This window comes from Pleurodeles waltl, chromosome 3_1, assembly GCF_031143425.1.
Source record: "Pleurodeles waltl isolate 20211129_DDA chromosome 3_1, aPleWal1.hap1.20221129, whole genome shotgun sequence".
NCBI classification, from domain to species: domain Eukaryota; kingdom Metazoa; phylum Chordata; class Amphibia; order Caudata; family Salamandridae; genus Pleurodeles; species Pleurodeles waltl.
The window spans coordinates 994,966,609-994,986,122 of record NC_090440.1 but is presented as its reverse complement, the minus strand read 5'-3'; the positions used below and the strand labels follow the sequence as shown (position 1 = coordinate 994,986,122).

Genomic DNA, 19,514 nt, shown 5'->3' with positions numbered 1-19,514 from the left:
AAAATCACCCGCCTCAGGTACATCAAAGCTAGGTGTGTAACGGTTCTAGAAAGTGGGTTGTGATTCTAAAAAGTTTGGGAAGTACTGATCTAGGATATTAAGACCTCTTTGCAGGATCGGACAGAGGTACCATTGAAGTGCATACAGCAACAGAGTAAGAACACCATTTGTGCTAAAGACACTGTCCATTACCAATAGTGGTAGCGTGTTCCAGAATGCTATTGAGGTTTGTAATTCTATCACAGCTTTTCTCATATTTAAAAGGGGCAGTGTTCAGTATTATGGGCAACATGAACACTAAGGTACATTAAAGTGGTGGTTTCCCAATTCAGACCTTGTTTCAGGAGGTCTTCACACTCGCTCTTTTAGCCCACCCACTAGGTACAATTTAGCCCAGTTCATTTTGAGCCCAGACAATGTCTTTAATGTCTACACATTGTACAGGAATCTATTGAACCAGATCCTTTAGATATACCAAGGTATCATCCACATACATGGGGACAATGTGATTTGTGGCTCCTACTGACACACCCTATTCTTACCGTAACTATTTTAATCAGCTTGACAACGGCAAGCTGCCAGTGCATACAAAAGTAGAGACACAAGAGCAATTCTGTCTTCTGCTTCATTTCAGATTTAAGTTTCTGAGACAGTCTGTCCCATTTTAATCTCGGCTGTGGGTGAAGTATATTTGACCCACCAAGTGTGACATCATCAACCCTGTATGGTCCAGAACTTCCCACATGTATGTCCAGTTTATTGTGTCAAACACCTTCTCTATATCTAGCAGTGCTAGTTTATAATGGTTGTATAACCCCTTGAAACTGTCAAGGCCCCACCCACATGCTTCCTGTGCTTCCCCACCCCTCCTAAAACCTACTTAATGGTGGCACAATAGGGGTGCCTCAAAGGCAAGTCTGGCTGAGCTCATTCGCACCCGGAACGCGCCCAGGGACAGAAACCCTGCACAACCAGGCCCTCAACACCAACCAAGATATTATCTACTACATCACACATACATCTACCAACAAATACACTTTAAGCCCTTCCACACACCAATAGCGTACATTCTCCCCAACACCCACCCACTCAGCAAGCACACCACAGAGATCTATAACACCGAACCCTGGAAGACAACACACCATCCTGGATCCCCCTTCCTCACAGAAACATGGTTGACCATAGCTGCATCAACAGACAATGCCACTACCATCCCTGCTGGATACAACATCTTCAGGCAAGTTGGCCAAAACAGGCAGTGTGGAGGAACTGACCTGGTCTACAAATACATCTGCATCACCTACACCAAAGCTGGAACAAACTACATGGAGTACTTCAAATTACAAATCACAATTAATTTCACCTTGGATGAAACCCTAGTCTAACGCACTCCAGGCCTTCGAGATAACTTTGCAAACATCATCACGGATTTCATCTCATTCCAGCCCTCAAAGCCATCACTTTCAACCTTCTAGGAGAACTCAATTTCTATTTTGAAGATGAACTGACCCCAGATCAGCCGCACTTATGGACAACCACGGGGACCTGGGACTAACACAACACATCACGGAGCCTACACATGCTGCTGGACACATGCTAGACCCAGTCTTCACATCTTTCGACAACATTATGATCAAAACCCAAAGGACAGTCACCTGGACAGACCACACTACAGCCAGTTTTACAAACAACATCCATCAACCCAGAAGAGCCTTTACAGCGAGCCCGGTATGCAGACACTGGAACAATCTAACAACAGACTGGACAACTGCCCTACACTGGAACAAACTGGAAGCCTTACACATCAATTAAAATTAAAGTTTAAATAACACTAACAAACGTTTGCAGGTATAACTTTGGATTATAGTTGTCTGACTATCGATTAAGTGCTTAAAGAAACCAAAAGTAAAGGTATACCTGCTTTAAACTATGGTTGCAAAATATTACAATTGTCCCAAACAACTTGGCGTGATGTAATTCAACAATTTATTTGGAAGCATTTTGGCTTTAGCAATGTCTACATCACAGGTGTAAAGACACTTGGGATTCTGTTTAATTAAACAGCTAATCCTGCAAGAATTGTGCATCATTAGTTTCTGGCACAGATGTAAAGTTGTGACGCAAGGCAGACTAAAATCGTTGTTGTGGATCCAAGTGGAAGAGGTAGAAGGAATAAGTAAATAGGATCTTTACCCCAGCCTTCAGCTAGCCTTAAAAACTGAAACATGTGAAATCAAACTCCTGTGGCAGCATTTCACAAAAATTTGAAGAAACAAATGTGTGCCCTTTCTTTTGAATCAGGGTTAAAAATCTATCAATCTCGACGTCATTATGAAGTGCTATTAAATCTTTACACCAAATATACATTGCAGCCTTATTTGGTAGGAAACATTCCCATGAAACTTAAAAAGATTATGCTGGACTCTGTTTTGGTCAATTTTATATTAAGGGGATACACTGGATATCTGTAGATCTGCCACTGGGGCAAGGAAAACATGGCCCATGGTATTTGTTGTTATCAATCTCCATGTTGAAAGAAGACCTTTATTACTTGATATTGCAATTATTTTAATTAACTGCACAAATATATTATTATATACCGTTTTAATGCAATTTACTAAAAATAATGTTACTTGTCTCAAAGTATTTTGTACAAAAAGGGATTTCTAAATGCCACATCAGCAAACATCTTCAAAATAATATTACATTCTCTGTGAATTAATATCGACAAGGCAAGACCTGAAAATGTAGACAACCTGTAGGAATTTCCAAATAAAGAAAATCCCCCATTCACGGAATAGCTAGAAGTGTTAGCACTACAGATCAATTTACCTTTGAATGAAAGTTCCTAACTAACAGTCACCGAGTTCCAGCTTGACGTGTGAATCTCCTGCCTAGCAAGGGAGGCTGATGCAAATATAGAGCCTACTCCTTGCTTAAACGAGCATTTGCAATGCAATGGGTCTTGCATTTGCTCGAATTAGAGTTATTAGAGTTGTAAACTCCTAACCGAACTTTTCTTGACATATAAATTGAAAATTAAAAGTAAAACAGTTTCACATAAGCGAGCCAATTCACAGCGCCACAGCCGCCATGAAAATGAGCACAAAGGAGAGACAAAGAAACAAAAAGAAGTTCGCTTACAGTCAAACTTATCTGCAAAAGTGCAATTAGCCATGTAATAGCGGGCAATGGCCAAGGTGGTAACTAGGCCCCCCCAAGGAGGGACAAACGTAAACCATTTACGAATGTCATCAAAGGATTTTTTAAGGACAAGCCCACGAACGAGTGGTAGTGATGGGCGTGCAGTGGACGTTGTTAAAAGTCCAGATACATACCAACATGTCAGAAAAGCAGTGCTTGCACTCTGCTATGCTCCACCTAAAAACATGCATGCCAGATTTCTCTGCAGGCAACCCTTTGTGCTTCAACTCAGGGCCAGAAGCTGGTTGTCGCAGAGATATGGCAGCCAGCGCTTTAGATAGTCGGATGATGTACACCAGGATCTAACTTTTAGCAGCATAATAAAAGCCACTGTCTGCCATACATTTTGAGCCTTGGCAAAACATATTTTAAAGAGCTAACTGCATTAAAAAACAGAATGACTTTCGTATACAGATCATCTATGAGAAGGACAACAAAGAATGATGATTAAGTGTACTTTTGAAATGTAAAGCAGCCCGTAAAAGACTGCAAAGTAAACACAAATGTGAGGTGAGCGAAAAATATGCCTTAGGTGGAGAAAAAGCCTCCTATGTGTATATTTGAAAGCATTGATAACAAAAAGACACTGAGGCTGTGTTGTCAGGCCGGGCCTAAAAAGCACTGCCTAAACACTTTTCGAAGCAGAACAGGAGATCACTGCTTCTGGGAGCATAGAGGAAATGCAGTTCGGCATAGGAGTTTTAACACTGCAGTATTAATAGAGACTGGGCAATTTCCAGTACCAGGTGGTTAAAGGATTTCCGTTGGCAATGCATGAATCACAAATGCTGAAGAACCACCAACGTGTTTACATAGTACTGGCTGGCAATCTTGTGGTTACAAAGTGGTGCAAACAGGTGCACCTATCATGCAATATAGTGGTTCCTATGTTATCAAACTGGAAGTACAAGAGGCTCAGATGGGTATCTATGTAGAACCATCAAGCCCTCCTCTTGTGCCACTAGTCCATGGACTGTGTGCATTTATCTGAATCTCCAGACTGTGGTAAAACAATACTAAGACCCAAAAGGAATGGAGGCTTTAGAGAGGCCTAGGTGGTGGAGCCTCAACTAGCAAAGGCTAGAAACTGTGGTGGTACTGACAGAGGTAATCATTTATTGTAATTTCTGCTCAACTGAGTTGCACGTTTGGCTGGAGGGGGCTGTGCAAGTTGAGTCTTTGCAGTAAAGGCCCTGGGAAGAGGTCACTCAGTCACCTAGGCTCCTCCACTTTTCCAAGGCTTAAAGTGGCAATCACCTGTGTACAGTCTTTAAGTGACAAACAAAACAATAGCTGAAAAGATATTGAGCACAAAGATCCTAATAACAGGACTAAGTGGCCAATGCCCTTGAGGGATATGGGAATCCAGCACATTTCAATTACATTTATTAAATATTCAGAAACGCTGAAAACAAACACAAAGGGTTGAGTTTGATGCACTGTTCCATTTTGCTATTATATGGACGTAACTTTGGGATGTAATTTCTGGTGAGTGCCAGGTAAACTGCATTGATTTTACACACAGATTTCCACATACTGTCCATAACATTTGGACTGCTTCTTTTGTGAGCAACTAAAGAGTTGTTTTATAGAAACATTATCTAGTACTTGTAATGCATCTCTAGTGAAACGATGTGGAACAATAGTAAATTATTTTTTTTTAAATCGTAGCCCAGGGAGAACAATAGTGGTGAGGTAAAGTATGGAGCGGAAGACTATGTGACAAGATTAAGGTGTTTAAATAAGAGCCTGAAAAGAAACAGAGTGGTCGTGTCACATTTTAGCCTCAAATCCTATGTTTTGCGTGCTAGTCAGTCCTCCATACAAAACTGATTCACTGTTCAAAATCCTACATACTAGAATAATTTTAATTCAGAGCACGGTACCCACGTTAATGGTCTGTAGAGAAGTACCTGTATAAAAATGTGTTTTGCATAAACAATGACCTATATAAGTGATGTTCAATACAGAAGCATATTACTGCAGCACAGGGCTATGAATTCCTGGCATAGTAATAACAAACATGGGCCATAAAATAATGTAATAGAGTCAGTGTAAGCGACAAGTTCATCAGTGTACGTTGTGTGCTTTTCGCAACATGCTTTTCAATGTGAGAACTGACTGCCTGAAGAATGAAAAATACGCCAAGGAACTTTTTTTTCCAACTTATTGTGCCGCTGTAGACGTTCTGGCCCATCATCGGAAGTAACACGTGAGAACAAATGTATATCAGAAATATATAACGAACAAGCAGATTTAAAATACTTTCAATGAGAAACATAGAAAAGATAAAGGTGGGAATGTTTCGATGACAGCAATTGAGCCATTTCTTTTAAACAATCTATCCAAAAGATGGTTTCGATTTTCATGTCCATATGTGGAACGAAAAATGAGGTCTGGTGACAGATCAACACATCATAATCTGCTCTGCTGATCAACCTCGATTGAAAAACATGAGCAAGCTAAGCCACGGTTAAAAATAGTAAAAACCCTAAACCTCTCGCATTTGTGTATCCAGCCGATTTCACAATCGCGAGGCATCACTCGGTTGTCGAAGACATAAAGATCTCTCTGTTGAGGTAGGCAAAATTGGGTAATTATTATAGGCAGAACTAAAAGTCTCCTAATCACGTCAATATTTTATTAAGAAAACAACCTAGGTACTTCAAAAGACATTCACCGCAAATACGAGAAGCTTTCCACTAAACACCTGCCGTCATCCTTTCACAACGGTTGGTTACAGGGATACGTCGCTCGTTATAAAAACAAATAATAATTCCAGCCCACGTTCACTCTGCTTTTGCTAATACAGCATCGCATAGGGCGCTACTCAAAGGCAACGCATGAGAGACAATCAACAGTGTGCAAGAAAAACACAAATACATAAGTCGACAGTCCTCCGAGCGAAAATGGTCTATGTTCACACGCCAGTAGGGGGTGATACGATGCTCATCCTGCACACGGTATCGCACAATCCAATGCCTCAACTGTAGAGAATGAAATATGTTTCAAGAGTCGACAACGTAAAAACAGCGGCTTACGATAAACACAGACACAACAATGAACGAGGCGCCGAGGACACGTGAACATCTGCAAGCCACTGGTAAATGCACCGCTTCTGGATGCTGCCAAGGTCTCCCGGGGGAATCCCCGGCCCTGTGTGCGCTGCTGAAGGGGAGAGAATGGTAAACACAAGCATATGTCGCTGTCGAGAGACATCAGGAAGCCCAACGCCGAGAGCCCGGACCCACGACTGTCCTGGGAGTTTTAAAAACCGTCGGTGTAAGGCCACGTTACGTTATGATTAATCAGTCTTGTGCTTTGATCCATCCGGCGATTATTGCCCTAAGTGCCTGACAATTGGACAGCGTTCATAGAAGTATACACTTGTTTCGACGGGATTTGCAGACCAACATATGCACCCGTGTAGCTGTGCCGACCCTCCATTGCCAGAAGGCTCGGCAACTAAACAAATGATGCATACTTTAAGTCCACGTATAGGTGGTGTCAGCAGCGCTGAGGGGCATCTTGTTGGCAATTCCCACTCGCAAGGAGGTGCACTACGTCAATGTTCCGGACTCCTGTGACGGGTCGATTTTATGATCAAGTGGCAACGGAGCTGGGTTCAGGGGCGAACTGAAACCTGCACTCAAACTGAGTGCCAAATGGCACAGTTCTGCTACATAAAAGGAGACTGCTAGCTAACCTCATCCAGGGAGAGAGGCTTGGCGGGCAGTCGCCTATCTGAGCAGTACCGGAGTAAGTGGGCAGAATAGCTCAGCACTGCCAAGGCAGAGGGGACTCGGTCCGGTTTACATAGACAGGGTGTTGTGGGTTGACGGTCAGACATCACACGTGCGATACCTGCAGGCTTGGTGGGCATTCACAATGGTTGGTCTCATCACCGCAATGGGAACTTAGCAGGTACACATGTCTTCAGGAAAATGTTGGGGACATGCATCACAGCTACGCATGAATGGATGGGATGGCAAGCTTTACCACCCGCATGATGTGGAGGGTCTCAGTGGGCACATAACTAACAGGTATTTGCAGGGGGGGTACTTAGTAGTCACACTTTGCCTGTCCGTCAACTTCGGCAGGCTCACACCTACGATCCAGCAGAACCTCAGAGTAAGGAGAGGGAGCAGCAGGTACACCTCACGAGGATGGCTGGCTGTGCTGTCACACCTCTTTAAAGTTGCCCCTCGCTCCATGCTCTCAGGACTCTACGATTCCACTATTCGGTGTTCCCATGAAAACCTAGTGTCTAGACAACTATTGTTCTTGTTTTGGTTTAAGTAACCGGGATGAGACGGGCAAAGGTTTGTAAGAGAAAGAAACTTCAGGCCTTTCCGAGAGGTGTCCTCGCGACCTGGAGCAGGGTGGCATCCCTACACCTGGCACAAAAAGGGAAGAGAAACACATGGGCAGGAGTGCTCTTCCAAGGTCTTAAACCTTCGTTGTGAATGAGGTTTTATCCTCTCGGCCGTCTGCTCCATCACTATGATGGAACAGCTCCTTCCAATGAGTGACACAAAGAGGCAGACCCAGCTCCCCCCATCCTCGCCTCAGCACCAGAAAGCAACAGAAGGTGACGATCTCCTTACCGTTTTTCCCGCCTACTCCGTGCGGACTGCGAGCGCACCGGGCAGCGACAGCGGGTGCAAGCAGCCGGCCCCAAGTGCCCGAGCACAGCCGCGGGTACCAGCACCAGTCGACACAGGGAGCCCGAGCTCTGCCCGCGCGGCCACAGTTCCTGCACAGCCCCGCCCCCTCGCGCTCCCCGTCCCTTTATTCTCCCCGCTCCATAAACATTGTAGTAAATTCCGACTGGATGGAGGGGTGGAGCTACGCTTGTGACGTCGCCAGGAGTGGGCGGGCTTCGGACTGGCTGTAGCAAGATGCTTGGAGCTAGGAGAGACGCCTCGCAATGCAATGCGCATGTACCGCTCCGCAGCAGGGCAACGCGCGCGCAGCACCATTTTAAGGATGCGCTGGGAATGGGCGTGGTTTACAGCGACGGCCATGTTAAGGAGGGGACGACACTAGTAACGTGCTGACACCTTTAGTCCGACTCCAAGATAACAGCAGCCGAGCAGGAGCTCGTCGACAAGTGTTTGGATAAACCTTGCTATGTTAACAGAGGTGGAAAGCAGGGCAGTTGGATACTTAACATTAAACAGATTTAAACGCCTTCGCCCAACATGGACACTATGTCCAGACCAAAATAAGCTTGACTGAATAGGTTATAGCAGTGCTCTAAATAGAAATACAGAAATTTATTAAATATATTGCAGCTCTGCTGAGACGTGCAGATAATCTCCGTTTCAAATTAAAGAAGTGCAGGTACTCAGTACCCGTTCATTGAAGCACTGGTTTAAAGACTGTCAGAAGTGGCCTCTTTGTCGCAGGTCATAAAAGTTTTAGGAACTGTGTTTTTCCCGCGCTACTACAACACAATACTGCACGGACTGTGTGACAGGCAACCACCACAACCCTTTTCCCCGCTGGGCAGGAGGAATGTTCGACACTTCAATCCTAGGCAATGCAAACCTTTCATCCCACTTTGCATAGGCCACTGTGTCATGGTGCCTCTGCCTTCCGTGAAAGAAAATGTAATAATGTTAACTTGTTCAAAAATTTAATCGTACAGTCTATGTTTAATAAATAAAGATTTGATTATATCTAATCACGTTGATGTTTTTGTATAGTTTGTGAGCATGGGTAACTGGTAAACTTTGAAGAGTGTAAATTGACACTTCTGTTCAGGACAACAAAAACTACAGGACCATCTCTTACAGTCATTAGCAGAAGAAAATATCTGTTGTATGTACAGCTAGCAATTGTTTAAACAGCAGAGAAACAAAGTTTTGTTCAATTACCAAACAATGAATACATTTTGGAGTCTTTGGAAAGTGCAGCACTCACTAAGGCAGCGGTTCTTAATGTTCTGTGTGAAGCCAGGGATCCTGCCTATGCAATTTCTATGACGTGTACATCAAAACAATACATAAAAATACAGAAACAAGTGTACAACAAATAAACACTATGTGTATGAAATATTTTAATATACAAAAAATACAAAAACGAAATTTTAAGTGGCAGTTTGGTTCATTTCAAAATTTGGTTTTAATTCTAAAAGATGAAGCAATATTCTAAACATCAGCATGTCACTTTGCCTTTTTGATCCTCACTCATGCTGTCTTTTTGTCACTGTATAAAAGTGCTTCAAGTCAAGCCACCATTTATCCATGCTAGATTCTGTTTTCTCTACTTGCACATCTCCCACTAATCTAAGAATGCAATCTTAATGTTAAGTCTTCAATTTCAAGCTCCTCAATTTGTATAATATTTTGAAGTTTTAAATTTTGCATTATAGATATATATATCACTGAAAAAAAATCAAAGGTTACAGGGACGTTATAGTTAGGCTCACATTTTAAACATACGAAACCACAGAAATTCACCAGTTATAGTTAGAGTTTTCTCAAGTAAAATAATTCAAGCCCTAAGGTAACTGTAACTCACGCCCGCCATGCAGTTTTTTAAATTAATAATTTTACCACAAATGTTACAGTGATATTATCAATGATGCTTTAAAAGATGTCATGAGTGCTGTAATATCTGGGGTATTTAGCAATGCAGCTAGGCCCTGCGTCCAACCCTAAATAACCACACCAATCCTGCGCCACGCATGGCCTTACATGGCGGAGGTTGTCTACAAGATCTGTGGTCAACCCCCTTCAAGCTCCAAACCTCATGCCACACTCAGCCAAAAGTGTTTGGAGCTCAAAGGAGCATATATATGTATAATGTCACTTACCCAGTGTACATTTGTTCATGGCATGTTCCTCTGCAGATTCACATGCTGTGCATATACTTCTGCCATCTAGTGTTGGCTTGGAGTGTTACAAGTTGTTTTTCTTCGAATAAGTGTTTTTGAGTCACGGGATCGAGTGACTCCTCCTCTTCGGTTCCATTGCACATGGGTATCGACTCCATGTTAGATTGTTTTCCCGCAGAGGGTAAGGTAGGAGTGATAGAGTATAAAGAAAAGAGATGTCCATGCTAATGGAATGTTAAAAATATATATATTTACATATGTACAAATGTTGTTAACTTAAACAACTACAGGCTGCCTGGGAGGTGGGAGGGTGCATGTGAATCTGCAGCGGAACATGTCACAAACAGATGTACACTGGGTAAGTGACATTTTCCATTCAATGGTATGTGTAGCTGCAGATACACAAGCTGTGCATAGACTACAAAGCAGTTAGTCCTCCCATAAAAGCGGTGGTTAGCCTGTAGGAGTTGAAGTTGTTTGAAATAATGTTCTGAGTACAGCTTGACCTGTTGTGGCTTGCCGTGTTGTTAAAACATCTACACAATAGTGTTTAGTGAATGTATGTGGTGTTGACCAAGTAGCTGCTTTACATATTTCAGCCATTGGTATATTTCCTGGAAAAAAAGCCATTGTAGCACCTTTGTTCCTTGTGGAATGTGCTTTAGGAGTAACTAAGAGTTGTCTTTTGGCTTTAACGCAGCATGTTTGGATGCATCTTACTATCCATCTTGCTAATCCTGGTTTTGAAATGGGGTTACCTGTATGAGGTTATTGAAAGGCTACAAACAGCTGTTTAGTTTCTCTGAATGGTTTTGTTTTATTTATATAGTACATTAGTGCTCTTTTAATGTCTAATGTATGTAGAGCTCTTCTGACACAGAATCTGGCTGTGGGAAGAAGACTGGCAATTTCACTGTTTGATTGATATGAAAAGGTGATACTACTTTTGGAAGAAATTTGGGGTTAGTTCGTAGTACAACTTTTTGTTTGTGTACTTGTATGAACGGTTCTTCAATAGTGAAAGCTTGAATTTCACTGACTCTTCGCAATGATGTAATTGTGAGTAGGAAGGCAACCTTCCATGTTAAGAATTTCATTTGGCATGAGTGCATAGGTTCAAATGGTGGGCCCATAAGTCACGTAAGCACTATGTTTAAATTCCAAGAAGGAACTGGATGTGTCCTGGGTGGAATGATGCGTTTTAAGCCTTCCATGAAGGCTTTAATAACAGGATCTCTAAATAAAGAGCTGTGCTGTATATTTTGTAAATATGCTGAAATTGCAGTAACATGTATTTTTATGGAAGAGAATGCTAAATTAGATTTTTGTAAATGAAGTAAATAGCATACAATATCTTGTATTGATGCTGTAAGAGGGGCAATCTCTTTGGATTGACAGTAATATACAAATCTTTTCCATTTGTTAGCATAGCACTGTCTAGTAGTGGGTTTTCTTGCTTGCTTAATCACATCCATACATTCTGATGGTAATTGTAAATACCCAAACTCTATGACCTCAGGAGCCAAATCGCCATATTGAGTGTGTTGGAATTTGGGTGTCTGATCTGCCCTTTGTTTTGTGTCAACAGGTCTGGTCTGTTTGGGAGTTTGGAGTGTGGTACTACTGATAGGTCTAATAATGTTGTGTACCACAGTTGACGGGCCCACGTTGGTGCTATGAGTATCATATTGAGTGTGTTTTGTTGCAATTTGACGACTACAAATGGAATGAGTGGGAGAGGGGGAAAAGCGTAAGCAAATATCCCTGGCCAATTGATCCATAGAGCATTGCCCTTGGATAGGGGATGTGGGTGTCTGGATACAAAGTTTTGGCATTTTGCATTTTTGGCTTGTGGCGAACAGATCTATGTTTGGTGTTCTCCATTGTTTAAAGTATTTTTGAAGTACTTGAGGGTGAATCTCCCACTCATGTGTTTGTTGATGATTTCTGCTGAGAACATCTGTGAGTTGGTTGTGTATCCTTGGAATGTATTGTGCTACCAGGTGAATTCGGTTGTGTATTGCCCATTTCCACAATTTTTGAGCTAGGAGAGAGAGTTGGGATGAATGTGCCCCTCTTGCTTCGGTAATATTTAGGTAATACATGGTGGTCATATTGTCTGTTTAGATCAGGACATTCTTCTGAGTGAGAAGAGGCTGAAAAGCTTTGAGTGCTAGGAAGACAGCTAACAACTCTAAGTGATTTATGTGTAGCTGTTTGTGTTGGGCATCCCATTGTCCTTGGATGTTGTGATTGTTGAGGTGAGCTCCCCAGCCAATCATTGATGCGTGTGTTGTAATTATGGTCTGAGGCACAGGGTCTTGAAATGGCCGCCCTTTGTTTAGATTTGTGGAATTCCACCACTGAAGGGACATGTATGTTTGGCAGTCTATCAACACTAGATCTTGAAGTTGACCGTGTGCCTGTGACCATTGTTGTGCAAGGCACTGTTGTAAGGGCCGCATGTTTAGTCTTGCATGTGGAACAATTGCAATACATGATGCCATCATCCCGAACATTTTCATGACAAATCTGACAATGTACTGTTAACCTGTCTGTATCTGTGCGAATATATTTTGGAATGCTTGTATTCTTTGCGTATTTGGACATGCTAGCGCTTAGCGAGTATTTAGTATTGCATCTAAATAATGTTGTATTTGCGCAGGTTGTAGATGCGACTTTTGGTAATTTATTGAGAACTCTAGCGTGTGCAGGGTTTGTATTACATAATGCGCATGGTTTTGACACTGCGTATGACTGTTTGATTTCATTATCCAATCGTCTAGATATGGAAAGACATGTATATGTTGTTTTCCTAGGTAGGCTCCAACTACCACTAGGCAATTTGAGAATATCCTTGGAGCTGTTGCTATTCCGAAGGGTAACACTTTGAACTGATAGTGCTTTCCTTGAATGACAAACCTGAGATATTTTCTTGTGCGCCGGATGTATGGGTTATGAAAATACGCATCCTTGAGGTCTAATGTTGCCATGAAATCGTGTTTTTTGAAGTAGTGGGATAACATCCTGGAGAGTTACCATGTGAAAGTGCTCTGACAGGATGTAAAGGTTGAGGGTCCTGAGATCTAATATTGGTCTTAGGATGGCATCCTTTTTGGGAATCAGGAAGTATAGTGAGTAAACTCCCTTCCCTACTTGATTTTGTGGCACGGGTTCTATTGCTTGTTTGAGTAATAGAGATTTGACTTCTTCCTGTAACAGACTGATGTGTTCTGTGGATAATTTGTGTGGTTTTGGTGGAATGATTGGGGGAGTTTGTATCAATTCTAGGCAATAACCATTGCGGATAATTGATAGTACCCAATTGTCTGTGGTAATGTTTTGTCAATTGGTGTGGAACTTTTGTAGTCTTCCTCCCACAGGGGAGGTGTGGAGTGGAAGGGGATGAAACAAGTCACTGTTTAGTGTGCTGTGAGGTTTGTTTAGAGGTTTGACATTTCCCTCTACTTCTGGGATACTGTCGACTATATGTGCCCTTAACTTAAAACCACCTTGTTGGTATTGAGGTTGGTAGGCTGGTTTTGCCTGCGATGTGGATGCCTCTGCTGTTTGAGCTCTAAATCCACCTGTAAAAGGAGGTTTCCAAAAGGATCCCCTTTATGGTGTGGTGTATAGTGCACCCATAGCTTTTGTGGTGTCTGAATCCTTACGCAATTTTTCAATTGCAGTGTCCACTTCTGGGCCGAAAAGTTGTTTTTTATTGAACGGCATATTCAACACCGCTTGTTGGATTTCGGGTCAGAAACCGGAGGACCTGAGCCATGCAAGCCTCCTTCTTGTTACAGCAGTGTTGACACTCCTGGCAGCTGTGTCTGCTGCGTCTAGGGCAGACCTAATCTGATTATTGGTGATGGCTTGCCCTTTCTCCACTATTTGCTGTGCCCTTTTTTGATGTTTCTTGGGGAGATGCTGAATCATGTCTTGCATCTCATCCCAATGGGCCCTGTCGTATCAAGCCAACAACGCCTGTAAGTTGGCTATCCTACATTGATTGGCTGCCTGGGATGCAACTCTCTTCCCTGCAGCATCAAATTTCCTACTCTCTTTTTCTGGTGTGGGTGCATCACCTGATGACTGTGAGTTTTCCCTCTTTCTGGCAGCGCTTACTACTACTACTACTACTAAGTCTGGAGGGAGTCGTTGAGCTATGTAGACAGGATCAGAGGGAGGTGGCTTGTATTTCTTCTCTATCCTGGGAGTAATTATCCTTTGCTTTAACTGGCTCGCTAAATATTTGATCAGCGTGTTTTACCATGCCGGGGAGCATAGGGAGCAACTGGTATGTTGAATGTGTGGAGGAATACAAGGACCACCCCAAGTCCCAGGGACCACCACCTCCCTGGGGCTAATTACTTATTTTATTAAAGAGAGCGGGGGCCACGTGGCCTCCCTCCAATGCCGATTTCGGCCCCACGGACCCCCATCTTCCAGGGCCCAGCCACAAATACACTTGATGCCCAGGGCACCCATGAAAACCTATGGGGACCACAGGGGAGCTTCAAGGCCCCCGTGGTCACACTGCCTCCAGCAGGAGCATGTTAGCAGGCAGGGAGATAAAACTCTGCTTTCAACAAGCGCAATAAATGGCTCCATAGTTATATTGTATTTGCCCTAGGGAGGTGGCAGTCACCAGGACACGGAGGCCCTCTTGCATACATTAGAATGCATTTGCCTTGGGAGGTGGCGCCCGCCGCATGCATTTAACATTCACTTCCCCGTGTTAAAAACTCCTATGGGAATTAACCTGGGAAATGCACTTTTGTGAGCCCAGACCCCCCTTTCCTGGCTCCTGCTTGATGGATCACCCCAACACTTTACATGCACAACAAGATTCTTGGGCACACTTTGTTTTTGGAAAATTTCATGAAGATTCATCAAACAATGCCAAAGATATACGGAAATAAAAAAAAAAAACACAAAAAAAAAACGCTTTTTCAATGGAAACTAGGTACAAACTATAAATACCTACTGGCAACAGCCAGTAGGTTATGGAGAATATATATGGTTCTGAATTTACTCACACAAAACCAGAGAAATTCAGCAGTTAGAGTTATTTCAGGTAACTATAACTCACAGCCGAACTATAGCTCGTTGCACTGCTACTTACCCCAAATATTCCAGAACTCATGACAACTTTTATAACATCAATAAAAATATCAATGAAACACTGGAAGTCAAATTATTGAAGAAAAAACTGTGCATGGCAGAGGCGCACGTTATAGTTACCTTAGGCTGCGAGTTATAGTTACTTGAAATAACTAACATGTGTGGTTAAGGCAGAGAAAAAGGAAGATCCATCGGGAGAGGATGCTGTGAGGTAAATACGGCTGCAGCAGGGGTGGGGTGAAGGGGTTGGGGTGGTTAGTTTTTTTTTTTTTTTTTAAGGGGTAGGGGTGGGGGTGTTGGTACTATGGTTTTTAGGGCGGGATGGGGGGGGTCAGGGTAATTTTGTATTTAGGGGTGGGGGGTTTAGGTTTTTAGGGGCAGGGTAATTTTGAATTTAGGGCGGGGTCGGGTAATTTTGTATTGGGGTAATTATGTTTTTAGGGCAGGTGGAGGGATGGGTTTTTAGGGGTGGGGGTCAGGGTAATTTTGTATTTAGGGCGGGTGGGGGAACAGGTTATTAGGAGTGGCGGTCAGAGTAAATTTGTATTTAGGACGGGCGGGTTTTTAGGGGTGGGGGTCGGTGTAATTTTCTATTTAGGGTGGGTGGGTGCGGGTTATTAGCGGTGCGGGTCGGGTAAATTTGTATTTAGGGCGGGGCGGGTTTTCAGGGGTGGACGTCGAGGTAATTTTGTATTTAGGCTCTTGTGGGGGGGGGTTGGGTTTTTAGAAGCGGGGTGAGGGTTGGGGTAATTTTGTATTCATGACAGGTGGGCGGGTTTTTAGGGCGGGGTGGGGGGGGTCAGGGTAATTTTGTTTTTAGGGGTTGGGTTGTTTTATTTTGGGGGTGAGGGTTGGTTTTAGGGCTCAGGGTAGTTTTTAAGGGTGGGGGGTCGGGGTACTTCTGTTTATAGGGTGGGACAAACACGCAAGCCGTTTCCACACATGCCTTTACTAGGCATGCCTTTACAACAAAAAGTCGCTGTAAAGGCATGCGTGGTAAAGGCGTGAGTGGAAACAACACGGTCGTTGTTCCAACCGCGTTGTTCGGGCATGCGTGGTTGCCACGTGTGTGGTTCCATCATACAACCTTTGGTGACTAACTTGTTGTCATTCTAATGCTTCATAACAACACTCCTAACTCTGAGATCATGTGTTTGCCGATGCTCTTAGCCAGTAGCACACTCCCCTCTTAAATCACACATCTCGTAGGTCCTCATCTACTATACCTCTATCTTTCCAAATCTTACATTTAGTGCTATATATTTCTGCAGTAGTCCTAAACCCTACAATTAACTTTTAAAAGCATTTTACTGCACTCATTATTTTCTCAACAAACCGAAAACACAGAAATACAAAAAAAACAACAACGACAGAAGCAACAACAAATAAAACAAGAGCACTCATATATTCAGCCAATTTGAACAATTATAGATTGGGATTCCTAGGCACGGTCCTTTCATTTTATCCAAAATCCCCTGACTTTAGGATTTATTGGTAACCAAGAGAACGCAAGCAACAGTGCTATATCTTTTTACAATATGTGCATAAAAGTGGGAAATGGGGAAAGGGTCGGATGTAGAGTTCCTCTCTGCTTAAAACTGTTGTCCAACTACGTGTTTTCAATTTTTCTTTAAAGATGTTCTGTAGTAAAGTCTTTTCAACTACTGGCCCAATATCCCACAGATCCCTGGCGTGACAAGCACTGGAAGCTCCAGAAAGAGGCCTAGAGTAGGACTGGTTAAGTGGGACGCATAAAATAGCATCTGCAGTGACTGATCCTCATTACGTGGCAATATGTAAAATGGCAGTGCAACGACTGGGTTACAACTTCTAATTGTCCTCCCCTCCCCGTGCAGGCATTAAAAAAAGGAGAGTATATGTGGGAAGAATAGTGAACTGTAGCACATGCTTGGATTCATGTTGTAAGCATGTGACATGACTCCTAAATGGAGGAGCTACTCTGTAGACATGACCCTCTGCCACACCAAAGTAAGTTGCTAACTTCTGCCTTCCCAAAAGGAGTTGATATTGGCATCCTTTGCTCCCTCTCCCGAGTGTCTGGCTTTCCATGATCCAACCCTGAAGGCTGCCCTGATCTCCAATTCAGGGACTACCTGAAGCTTGACGCAGCTGCCTGTTTGACAAAATAAGAGTGTAGAGAGACAGTTGTTTTAACACAAGTACAGCTGCCATCAGCCTCGAACCATCTAACTTGCCCTATCTTCAAGCTTCCAGAGTAAGAATCAATCAATTTCACAACAAAGCAGCCATGTGAATGGCACCAAGTGCCGCCGTAAAACCCAGAACAGTGGCTCTGCCTAGAGAGTTTACCCGTGCAGCAATGTTTTCATTCTCGTCGATTACAGTGCAGCGTTTTGCCAAGCACAGGGGCATTAAGCATGGCCATGAGCCTTCAAACCCCCTGTGCAATGAGTGCATGGATGGGGTACTTTAACCACTCCTAATCTGAGTGTAGTGTAAAGTGTAAATCCAGCAACCAGCAGGCATTTTTCCCGTTAGATTATTGTGAAATGAACCTGGCCCACAGAAGAAATCAAGATTGTGCCGAAGCATTCATATATCATTCAGAAGAAGCGTTAGGCTACGTGGGAGTTTCAAGTGAAGGGAACGCCACTGTGACCAGAATAGCTCAAAATGTTGACAAATAATGCTTCCTCTAGAAGTCTAATCCCATACCACAGGGTCCTGGGGCCCAACACACTTGAGAATTTAAACCATAGCCTACAGATTTTGAGATAAATTTCCATAAAGTTTCCTGGGGCACAAAAACTCAATCACAGGGGGACAACACACATTAAGTATCTGTGGCACACTCAAAGCTCTATGAAGGCCAAACAGTTACAAAACGCTGCCCTTCGGGCAATCTTTCAGCTTTAATCACCAATTGTAAGCAAGATCAACAGCATGGCACTGGTAAATATCGAACACCTGTTGATCGCAAGGCAGAGACCATATGGACTACACAAAAGCACATTCAGATACTTAGTGTTTCACCCGAAGTCCAATGTAGCACCTGAAACAGCAGTTTGCATTGAAATAATTGCCCACACCCAGTCTTTTGAGCATTTGAAACGACTATAATAGCAATGAGTGCTATACTGCAAAGGTAATGCCTTGGGAAACCCACATTGCTGCTGGAATCTTGGTGGGAACACCAACATCCACAAGGTTCTAGGAAACCAGGAGGGTAGGAGGAGGCAGGACGCCTTCACAAGCGCTACAAAGCACCTGCACATGTACTGCTGCCTGGGACGTGCCAAAGCAAAGACTGGGCACAACTGCAGCCATCAGAGCCCAAAAGAAGCTGGCTAGGCCACCCTTCTTGGTGTTTAACCTTATTGTATTACAAGCATTACTTTGGCTATTTGTGTCTACCCAACATCATTAAGGCCCTTAGCAGGAAAGACCTAACCTCTCTATAAACCCACACCACAGGAACCCCCTTTCCTTTATGGTTACTGCCTTTGTAAACCACAAATCTCCTTGCCGTCCCTACCCAACTGAACTAATTACAGTCATTCCAAAAAATGGCTACAAAAAGGCTTATTTGACATCCCAAGCAGGCAATGGAAGCATTAAACCTACACGGTGTAATTCTAAATTAAGTAGAATGGCCTTGTTACTGGAAGAAGTAGTGTCACTATGAGCCCCAGACAATACATAAAGGATACAGCATTGACCCACACCACAGGACATCAGTGTTGGTGGTCCAGGGTGTGCAGAATACAATAGTAGCTTACCCAAAATGCCTGTATAATCTCTATGGGAATTTACGCAATAGTTATTCTAATAAGGGGGCACAAAAAATACCACAAATGCCATTACCCTTCAAAGCAAAACCATACAGCACAAATGAAAAACACCACACAAATAACAGTATAAAAGACAAGAGCAACTCAGAAGCCCTTCTGGTCCCTAACGTCAAGTGCTATCATCTGGTGTCTGTCCTTCATAATGAGGACAACTTAGATCCTGGCAGCAAACAAGTTGATCCTTAAACATCTCCTCTTGCTGTCCATTGTGCACCCCTGTAAGAAGTCTACTTGCCATCAAAACTGACATACTGGGAAAAGGTTACAATCATGGTAGAAAAAGAAGTGAAATAATTCAGCGAGGGAGAGTTCACTTGTACTGATCCAATCCGTTAACTAACTGGAGACAATGATTCATTACCACATGGCTCACACTACCCAAAATATTTTTCAGACTATCCCAATCAACTTTCCTTATAATAGGCCACTAAGACATACCCAGATACCTATTATACGGAAATGTCAGAACTCAACTGTAATACCTTATTAGAACATTATAATGTTGG

At 43.1% G+C, this 19,514-nt stretch overlaps 1 protein-coding gene across 14 annotated transcripts in view; it reads right to left on the bottom strand.

Moving 5' to 3' along the window:
• The window catches only part of EPB41 (erythrocyte membrane protein band 4.1), a 698,787-nt gene that overhangs the window by 534,689 nt on the left and 144,584 nt on the right, over positions 1-19,514 (bottom strand). For 7 of the 14 annotated variants that reach the window (XM_069224157.1, XM_069224162.1, XM_069224163.1 and 4 more), the window contains exon 1: positions 7,812-8,032. The exons of 6 other annotated variants lie outside the window; for them this stretch is intronic. The gene's annotated coding sequence lies outside the window, so the exon portion shown is untranslated. Of the gene's footprint in view, positions 1-7,811; positions 8,036-19,514 lie in introns of those variants that run through there. One more of the 14 variants, XM_069224166.1, reaches the window with a different exon arrangement.